General features: G+C 36.9%; 1 pseudogene; it reads right to left on the bottom strand.

Annotated features, from left to right (window-relative positions):
- Nucleotides 1-4653: 4653 nt before the first annotated feature.
- On the bottom strand, nt 4654-8504 carry LOC107712941 (uncharacterized; annotated as a pseudogene).
- Nucleotides 8505-10548: the final 2044 nt, after the last annotated feature.

Below are 10548 nucleotides of genomic sequence, written 5' to 3'. Positions count from 1 at the left end.
GACCGGATCCAATTTCAATGACTTAAAAAAAATGTTATATATATATATATATATATATACATACATACATATTTTTAAAATGCGTTTTAAATGGAAACACTACAGTTTCAGAACGCACTCATAAATTTCCCTTGATTACTCAGATGTGGCCATTATTTCAATTTGCCTCAATGTGCGTTGATGTTCTCGGAGGCTCAGTTGTATGTTCTGACCCCTGAGTTTTAATACTGGTACTTATTGCTCTTTTCTCCATGAATTCTTGCCAATGGAGTAATACACCCTGGTTGAAATAAACTTTAGCTGGAATGACAGACAGGTTCGGAATCCATTCCATGTTTTATTTTGTACTTGAACTTCTCCACTCCTGTTTGGTTCTGATGTACCTGTGTGTTCTGTCGTGTTTGGTGTTTAAGTGTAAAGGTGCTGGACATTTATGACATGGACCTCGATGGGGTCAGTATCACACAAGGTGTTTGCTTTTAAGGCAGTCAGATGATTATTATTATCATTATTGTCAGGTGATGGTGATGGGTTCTTTATGATATATAGTTATATACTGCTGAGGATTGTTGTTGTTGGTGATGAAGATGATGATTTGTGTGTTTGGATGAGAGCTGCTTTACACCCATCATTGTTTAAATGTGCTCTGATGAGCTCTTGAAGCTGGAGGTTCATGGAAAAATGTTTGTGTTCAATTAAAAAAATGGTAAAACCAGAAGCATTTCTGACTCTTCATTATGTTTGACCGACTTCATTATTAGTCCAACACTTGACAAGTGGCAAATGAGACAAAAAAAAAAAGTACTAGCCAGAGATCCAGATTGAAAATATCAATGACTGTTATTCAGGAAACCTGTACTTCAGTTAACATTTTACCTTCAGGGGTTTAACTAGTAGGAAGTATTATTACGATTCTCGAGAACTTTGGCCAGTAAACCACACAAACAAATATGTGGAGCAGTGTTATTTTAGTATTATATATATACGCAGACTTCCAATAGTGTAAAAAAATAGTCAAACGTCCCCAACTAAACAAGCCAAAGGCGACAGTGGCAAGGAACCAAAACTCCATCGGTGACAGAAATGGAGAAAAAACTTAGGAGAAACCAGGCTCAGTCGGGGGCAGTTCTCCTCTGGCCAGACGAAACCAGCATGACATGGTTTAATTCCAGGCTGCAACACAGGTCAGATTGTGCAGAGGACTCATCTGGTTCTCGTGGTCTTTTGCCGATAGGTGACGAGGTCTTTACAGGGGATCTGTCTCTGGGGCGCATCTAGGGCCTGTTTACACCTGGTCACTTCATGTGTTTTTTTCTGATCCGATAGCTATCCGATCGTGAAAAGACCAGGTGTAAATGCCCTCCCCAGTGCTGATGCCGAGCGCTCTTCTATTGCGGTCTTTGATCTTGAAATGAGCTGATAATTAATAAAATGCAGCGCTTATCTTTTGATTTCGTTGACGTGAACGCCGTTAAATTTAAATATAGCGTGGGAATTGAAGATCGGATTTATATCCGTTTTGCGACGACACATTTATGTGGCCAAGTGTAAATGGAAACGTTTTAACAAATCAGATAGATATCCGATCAGCGAAAACGCATGAAATGACCAGGTGTAAACAGGCCCCTAGTTAACATGATTTCCGCTGACATTCGTGGCTATAGAGGTCGTCTCTGATCCACCATCTGGTCTGGATATGGACTGGATGTGGGTGGCTACAGTGACCATCTGATCTGGATACAGACCTGATCCATATGGCTATGGTGACCTCGGAATAAAAATGAAATTTTGTATATTTATATTTTCTGTTTACTATTTTAATGTTATTTTTTTAAGCATATTTAGCTTTATTTTTATTTCAGTTAGTTGCCAAGATGGCATTTCTAAGTTTTTCACAGAATATTTATATTTTATTTTATTTCAGCTTTATTTCAATTAATGATTTTTAATCATTTTAGTTTTAGCTAACAATAACAGCACTGAGGGGGAGCAAAATTATTGATTTGACATCAGGCGTTTCACAAAAATAGTGGCTAGTGTATGATAATGTGAGTAATACTATGACCTAAGAATATACAAAACAAACAGCTACTTACAAATCATGGAAAATACTGTTACCAGTAAATTACCATTGGCAAGAAAGTTAATTTTGGACCCAGGTCCAATGTGGTCAGTATCTGAAATTATTTGCATTATGACTGTTGCATATACTCGGAAAAATCAGTATATTACTGAAAAAAAAAAAGCAATCTTAAGCAGTTTTCAGCAAGTGAAACTCATTTCTTCCCTTTACACATTCTTCTCTTTTCCAAACAGCTGTTTATGATGCATCACAAGACAAAGCCAGCTGACAGATCGCTTTTACCATCTGAAAACAATGTATTGCGAAAATGAACTTTTCCACGACATTCGAATTTATTGAGATGCACCTGTAGTCCTTCAGATTGCAGACAAATGGCTTGTGTGCGAGTAGAAGAATTGATTTTCCTTGCATTTTTAATGAAATCGTTGCATCAACTTGTGTCCAACAAGACGCAGTGAAACTCTGGAGACTTAGGACATGGTTTATGGATCTTATATTGCACAAGTTTGGTTATTAAATGAAAGCTGCTATTACACAGTCACCTGCATCATTGCTGGATTCCAAGCAAAGGAGGCAAAGAACCGCGTTCTTTTTGGAAGTCGTGTGTAATTGTTTAAGTATCCCTCAGGACAAGTGTCCTGTCAAACCTATAGACTTTATGTACAATGCAAAAAAAGATGCCGTCATACCGATATAACTAGGTGTGGGCGGTGTGAGGTTTCAGCTGGAGGCCAGCTTTAAAATGAGACAAAAGACTGAAAGAATGCTGTCACACTGTCTTAAAGACACCTCGCCATCATTATAATGAAATGCTCACTTTCTCACACCTGTAAATACGAGAATGTCACTGCAATGCTTCCGCTTCAAGGAAGTCATTACACTTTGTGGCTGACTAGTCTAGATAATCTAGTGAGCAACCTACCAAGATAGCATCATATGCTGTGTTCAATTCTGCCTAGATATCATGATGGGGCCTCATAGGCTGCTTAAAACATTTAAAAAAACAACTGCAATAGTGCGCAACTCAATAGGTTTTGAGATTTTTGTAGGTTTTACGTTTTGTAAAAGTATGGTGGTTTTATGCGTATGGTTGTAATGGTGGTTTATGCATCACTCAAGCTATGTGTTGGTCTTTCTCTCAATCCTTACCCTTCAATCATTTTTTAACACATAATAGATGCAAACCCATAATGAATTGTTCATCCGATCTAAACTACTCTGACTTTTTTTTATAAGTCAATATGTTATTGCTAGTGCTATTTCAGTATAATTGAGATACTATTATAGATTTTATTAATTAATTTTGAAGTCGTTATTGCCTTGTCAAGAATGAAATAAAATATTTTTAATATATTACTTCAGTTAATGTTAACTTTAGTTTTAGTTTTAGTTAGCCATTTTCCTAACCAGTGTTGTTATTGATTACTAAAACTAATTAAAATCATTTTAATTAATTGAAGTAAATCCGAAATAAAATAATATTAGATGAAAACTTAAAACAAAAAAAAAACTGAAATAAAATGTAAAAATAAAAGTTGAAGTACTAAAATTATTCAAACTTAAACTGAAATTTAAAAAAATATTTACAAATAAGTAACAAAAATAAAAATGATAAAAGCACTTAAACTAAAATTAGCATTAAAACTTAAAATATAAAAATAAAATATGAAACAATACTATAATAAATAATATTAATATAATATTTAAATATAATAAAATATATTAGTTGAAAATTGCTAAAACTTAAACTGAAATAAGAAATATTTACACACAAAAAAGATAAAAGCGCATAGTTCCCAAACAAAATTTCAAATGAAAACTGAAGATATAAAAATAAAAGCAGAGATTCACCTGCCTGTCATGTGTGCATGTGTCTGTGCAAGTTCTTCTGTGCTGTCAGCTGTGTTTGCCCTGTGGTGCTTTTCCAAAGAGCTGAACTAGAGCTACAGAAGGGCCAGAAAGGAAGATGGGCTGATTAACAAAGACTTCTTCAGTTTCAGTGTACTGTTTCACATGCAGATTGCCTCAAGACAGCACAGGGAGACCTCTGGTGTTGAAAGGTGTACTTCAAGAGCTGTAACCCCATCCAAGAGGTTCATTTTCCCCTTCAAAATTATGATTACTCTTATTTTTATATGTTCGGTCATGAATTTGCTCTTCATAAACCTCCTTTCACTGTACCGATTCCAAGTTGCGGGAAACTTTGGAATTTGATGAATGTGCTCATGACAAATAACCAGTGCCTTCAAGCGCTTCTGTACGCATAAATACTTTATTGCACATTTTTATTTTTTATGTTAACTCTAAATGCCACTGCTCATATGTCACTATTGTTCTGTGAAGCACAGCACCCCTCGGGCCCTATTCCTTTTTTAGGGAACCGTAAACTGGTTTTGGGTTTAAAATTAACGCAACAATCTCACATGAAACCAGCTGGTGCTCTCAAAACAGACCGATTATTTACTTTGCTAGAGAAATGCACCTCATAAACTCACAAATTCTTAACACATCTTCTTTGGCAACCTTAATTTGTCGTCTTCTATCAGATTTTGCCATGCATAGACGATCCATCAACCGTGTTTGTCTTTCGTTGCACAGACTTTGACGGATCGGCCATCTCCTTTTGCAGTTTTCAGCTTCATAAACCTCCTCTATCAGAGGTAATTCAGAGTTCACACATTTGCAATCACATTTTTTCCAGATGAGATGGTGTTATCAAAGTCATGTCAGCTTGTCAGTGTTGATTTTCAAGATCCTCCTGCTAACTGCGATGTGTATATGGGCCATTCTACAGAAAACGTCTTGAAAAAAATTGTATGTATGCAAATTGTATAATATCCAAGGTACACATTTCTAGTAATTGTGCAGTTAATTCTCATATTGTATTTTCAGAAAGTTTTGGAATATTTGTCCTCTCCCCAAATTTGTCACTACTGAAACACAGTAATAATAATTTAATTAGAAGGGTTATATTGACCTATTAAGATTTTGCTTAAATCCTCATTGTAAATATATTTTTTTGCTATTTTTTTTTCAGAGGTAAATCAATAACAATTACATTTGAACAATATTTCAAGTGTAATTTATGAGATTTGTTGTATTTTGAATCCAATTTTTCTTTGTAAAAGGCGAAAAAGTTGATCATATTGATGTCAAAGTTAAGGATTCATTAGTTTGAATATACACTGAACATCATAACATCTTGGTTGATAATTCAGTATACTTTATTTTTGACAAAACATTCCATGTTTCAGTTGTGACTGCACATTTTCGGTAATGACAGTAATGTAGCAACCACATCACATTACTGAATTTGAACTTGCATACTAAAAAACAACTAAAACATACTAAAACAACTGCATAACTGTACTAAAATGTTGTTTATTTACCCCAAATATGAAGTATATGTGTTCTCTTTTGTCACTACCGAAACAATGATGACTTGTTTCGGTCATGACTATTTCGGTAGTGACAATTTTATGGGATAACACCCACAAAAAAAAAAGATGTCACTACCGAAACTCCACCAAATGTTTCAGTAGTGACAATTTTAGATACTTTTGAACCTATCTCAGAGATGCTAATCAGCACATGGTTAGCTAGCACAGTTCTGAACAGTTGTGTACACATAAAAATTAAATGATATGGAATAACTCCTAAAAAAAAAAAAGTGTGCTTATTTGCAGAAAAAAAGGTGTTCGGTAGTGACGTTCCTTAGAGTTACACACATGACTATTTCGGTAGTGACAATTTTATGGGATAACACCCACAAAAAAAAAAGATGTCACTACCGAAACTCCACCAAATGTTTCAGTAGTGACAATTTTAGATACTTTTGAACCTATCTCAGAGATGCTAATCAGCACATGGTTAGCTAGCACAGTTCTGAACAGTTGTGTACACATAAAAATTAAATATGGAATAACTCCTAAAAAAAAAAAGTGTGCTTATTTGCAGAAAAAAGGTGTTCGGTAGTGACGTTCCTTAGAGTTACACACAGATTTTTCAGACTTTTGAACACATTTACCTCAGAATGATGGGGCCAGTCTTCTCACCCTGTAGCTATAAGAGAGAGAGACATACATATTTCCTGAACATAAATGCAGGGGTGTAGTTAATTTCAGTCTCAGCCAGTGGACTAAAACATGCACTGTTTCGGTAGTGACATGGAAAATGCTGGGCACATTTTTTAACAGTTTCATAATTTACAAAAAAATAAATAAAAATTTAACTTCACTTTTTAAAAGAATCAAAAAGACATTTTTTAAGAATCAAAAAGACATTTTTAAAAACAACAATGGAAAAAAAATTGTTTCTATATAATTTTCATAAGTTGAAATTTAGGGGTTAGGGTTCGGGACAGCCACCTTCCAATTGAAAGTACCCAATAAATGATGATTTTATATATATTAAGCTTACTAATATTTTAAATATGATTGTGTGTTTCAATAGAGAACAGAAGGATCTTAGTAAACGTCTAAGATTTAAATACTTAAATGCTTTTTAAATGTTTTTGGTTGTGGGACAGCAGTTTGGACCAATTCTGTAGAATTCATATACAAAACGATTCCTCTTTTGCAATCAGTTTAAAACAGATTTTACTAATGCAGCCTCTGTTTACTTTGAAATAAATCATTGCATAAATAGTAAATTAGTAATCAAATATTTTTGTACTAATTTGTACTAATCTCGCTTGATACAAGAATTCAGTTGCTCAGCAGTCTGTGATCGTCGTTGTCTGATTCTCCTTATCATGGCTGGTCATACATTTTCAATAGGAGTCAGATCTGGACTGTCTAGGACAGTGATGGGCAAACTTGGCCCTTCCAGGCCACTTTCCTGCAGAGATTTGATCCAACCCTGATAAAACTCACCTGCCTGTAGCCTTCTAGTAGTCTTGAAGACAATGATTAGCTGGTTCAGGTGTGTTTGATTAGGGTTGGAGCTAACCTCTGAAGGAAAGTGGCCTGGAAGGGCCAAGTTTGCCCACCCCTGGTCTAGGACATTCTGTCTATCTACGAAACCACGCTGTTGTAGCACATGCAGAATGAGACCTGCTTTGTCTTGATCTTATAACCATGGACTTCCCATGAAAGACGTCATCTTGATGGCAGTATATGTCTCTGTACAGTTTAAATATATGCCTCCATGACATACCAACCCTGTGAAGATTTCTCGCCCTGAGCAGGGACTTTCCCTTTTGGGAAACCAACAGTGTCTTCTTTGAGACTTTGGGTCTGTCCTGTTAAAGACCCATTGCTCCGTTTTGAACACCAATGATGTGACATCCAGAAGAAGATCGCTTTTGGACTGAGCTGATGTTGCATGGCTGGATGATTGCTTTTGTTTCTTGATATTGTCTGCCAAACCGGTTTGTTGAGCGCACTAGACACCGTTCCCAGGACAGATCCATCGTGGCTCACCATACACAAACCCAGCCATGTGAACGCCGCAGCTGTTGGGTGTTTTTTCGGAGTCAACCAGAGTCTGAGACATATGCATTAGCCCGGGGCCTAAACAGTCCTTTTTCTCGCCCGTCTGTGTGTTTTCACATGAGTCAGGCTGTCTTCTGGACGCCTTCATCCTGAACAGGCCCAGGCTCCCCGTCAGGCTCAACAGGACCACCACAGCAGGAAGAACCCAGGAAAACTCATCAGCGCTGGGAAGGCAGGTGAGAAGATGGCCACCTTTTTCCCTGCTCCAGCGTCCAGTCATGGCTGCTGTAGATCCCGCTCACGCTCCATGCTAGAAGACATCCGAAATAGCCAATTCTCATAGAGAGGGATTCACTTGCATCTCGCCGTCTTGCATCTTGTCCCTTTATTCGCCCATCTTGAGAATGCAGCAGATCAACCAACAACTCCACAGCAATCAAAGGTGGCATCAGCAGCAACACAACACCGTAGGCCTGGCAAAGCACTGTTTGCCTGAGGCTCAGATTACAGGTAATAATGTTGTGAATAATGTTCAGTTTCTTGCACAGACCGATCGATTCGCTTCATAAGACCTCAATAGAGAGGAGACTCCTGTGTTCCTTGATATGTTTTTTTTATTCTCAAAGCGCCGGTAGCCGCTGACTTGCATTTTATGAATCACAGAGGACCACAGTTTCATCTAAAAATCTTCTTTACTGTTCCACTGGAGAAAAAGTCACCTACATCTTGGATGGCCTGAGAGTGTGTAAATTAACAGCAACTTTCCATTTTTGGGTGAACCTTTAAACTGATAAATTAAGTGGAAAATATGGGCAAAGTTTGTGGTTCTGCTTACTGGTGACAGCAAGGTCTGTAAATAACAGCAGGCAGCTGCAGCACAGACTGACCACAGTGATGGTGTGTGTGACTACAGACAAACACAGCAGCATGCTGCTCATCAGTTTGCACACACACAGACAGAGTGTAACATCCAGAACACCCTCCATCTTCACACTTACAAGAGACATAAAAAAATACAGTGTCACTTGATGTTTCATTTAAGAGCTGTAGTGCACGGTCTTTGGAAGGAACCTGATGATAAATGCACAAGATCTGAAAGTCAGATGGTGTAGGACTATATTCTAGCCCCAAGAGTTGTTTATAGCCAATATGAAATCAAACTCGACCCTATTTATTTTCTTAAAACATGTTCCTGGTCTTATTATGGACGAATGTTTTATCAAAAGTAACTTGTTCCACTTCTATAACGTCTTTCCATTTTGGATGATGTCACCAAGGACGCCAACAATTTTGAATTTGGACACCCATTTTTCAAGATCCAATCATTTCCCAACTGCTAAAATCAAAACCTGCCTTTATTTATTTATTTACTTTTTTTTTTTTTTTTGGTCAAAGTGTTGTGAATTGCTCTGTGTCCGCTTGTCGGTGCTGATGTTGAAGTACCTCATGCTAATAAAAATGTAAAAAGAGGCTGCATTTAGTAAAATTTGACAGATTGACTATTTGACGGAAGGCACTTTGAAATAAATGTTTTTTTGGTATTTAGTTAATTAGTTTATCTATCTATCTGTCTGTCTGTCTGTCTGTGTGTGTAGGGACTATTTGATTAAAAAAAAATTATAAAATATTGAAAGGCAGTAAGTGACTACCAACATCTGTCGTTCAGCACTTATAGTGTTTTTTCACCATTGTTGTCAATTTGTTGATTTAAAGTCCCCATGAAATCAAAATTAAAGTTTTTTGGATGTTAGTATCAATATGTTAGTCTTAAGGTTATCTATAAGGCAGTGTGCTCCAAAACAGTGACAAAATTCGCATTTAAAAGATATAAGCATTCAAAGCTTGCAGTTTGTCACTGCCGCCAAAACGGCTCAACGATTTTTTTGACGTCACATCGTACTTCAGCTTCTCATCGAACTTTCTGTCCAATCAAATGCTCTCTAGAATTCGAAGTGCCCGCCCCCTACACTATAAAATAGATGCTGAAGCCGTGGCTGAAATCGGTCACCTGTCCACAGAATTAGTATTTTCTGTACAGTGAATGGCACGTAGTGCACTATATAGGGGACAGGGAGTTTTATTAGTTTTTTGGTTCAAATCCAAAGTCTCATTTAATGATAATAATGATAAAAAATTATATATATATATATATGTGTGTTATATAAATATATATATAAAAGCCTTTTCAACACACTGACTTCTCAACATGAGGAAAATCAGCAGCATTTGGTTATTTACACAGCCATGTCATAATTACAGGGCCATTACAACCTGATTGACTCACTCACCAGAAACTACAGCTTCAAGTGATGTAAGGCTGAAAGATTAGACAGACCACAGACAGACCCGAGCTGAGGCTCTAGGAAAGAAGCCAGCTGAACATTAGCAGAGACTGGTCCCTACCTGAACACACCAGCAGGCAGTCATTCAGTGTCTGGTCACTTCTCTGTCTGAGTTATCAAGTGTGTGTGTGTATTTCTCCTCACCCTCCCCCAGTGTCTAAACATTACATTACATTAGGCTCAAAGCACGTGTCTGTGTAGAGCGGTGTAGAGGGAGTGTCAGTGTTTGACTAGATCTCTCACACAGAAACCAGTCCATCTGCTTCCTCCACGACCACAGGTATTCAGATGTGCGCATGCGACTTCCTAATGTAGTTCTCGTGTCGCTGACGGCACACGGCACGCTTCAGCGAGCTTTATTTGACTGACAGCGCGGCAAACTCTTGCAGAGCTCCTGCACGAACAGTCGCTTTAAATCCTGAAACAGTCTGAGCGCGTGCTGCCATCTACTGTTCATCTGAGAGAACGCAAAACAACGAAGATGTGAAACAAACTAACAAAAGATACAATACTAAGAAAGGGAATTATCCATAAACAGTAGTATTATAGCTTAATTAATTATTATTTACTATTATAGCTATTATATATATATATATATTATATATTATTTACTATTATATTACTATTATATATAAACTATTATAGCTATAGCTTTTGTATTTTATATTTTCTGTTTTTTCAAGTTTCC

The sequence above is a fragment of the Sinocyclocheilus rhinocerous genome, unplaced genomic scaffold (assembly GCF_001515625.1).
Source record: "Sinocyclocheilus rhinocerous isolate Xijiao unplaced genomic scaffold, SAMN03320098_v1.1 scaffold147, whole genome shotgun sequence".
Taxonomy (NCBI): Eukaryota; Metazoa; Chordata; class Actinopteri; order Cypriniformes; family Cyprinidae; genus Sinocyclocheilus; species Sinocyclocheilus rhinocerous.
This window is presented reverse-complemented; position numbering and strand designations above follow the sequence as displayed.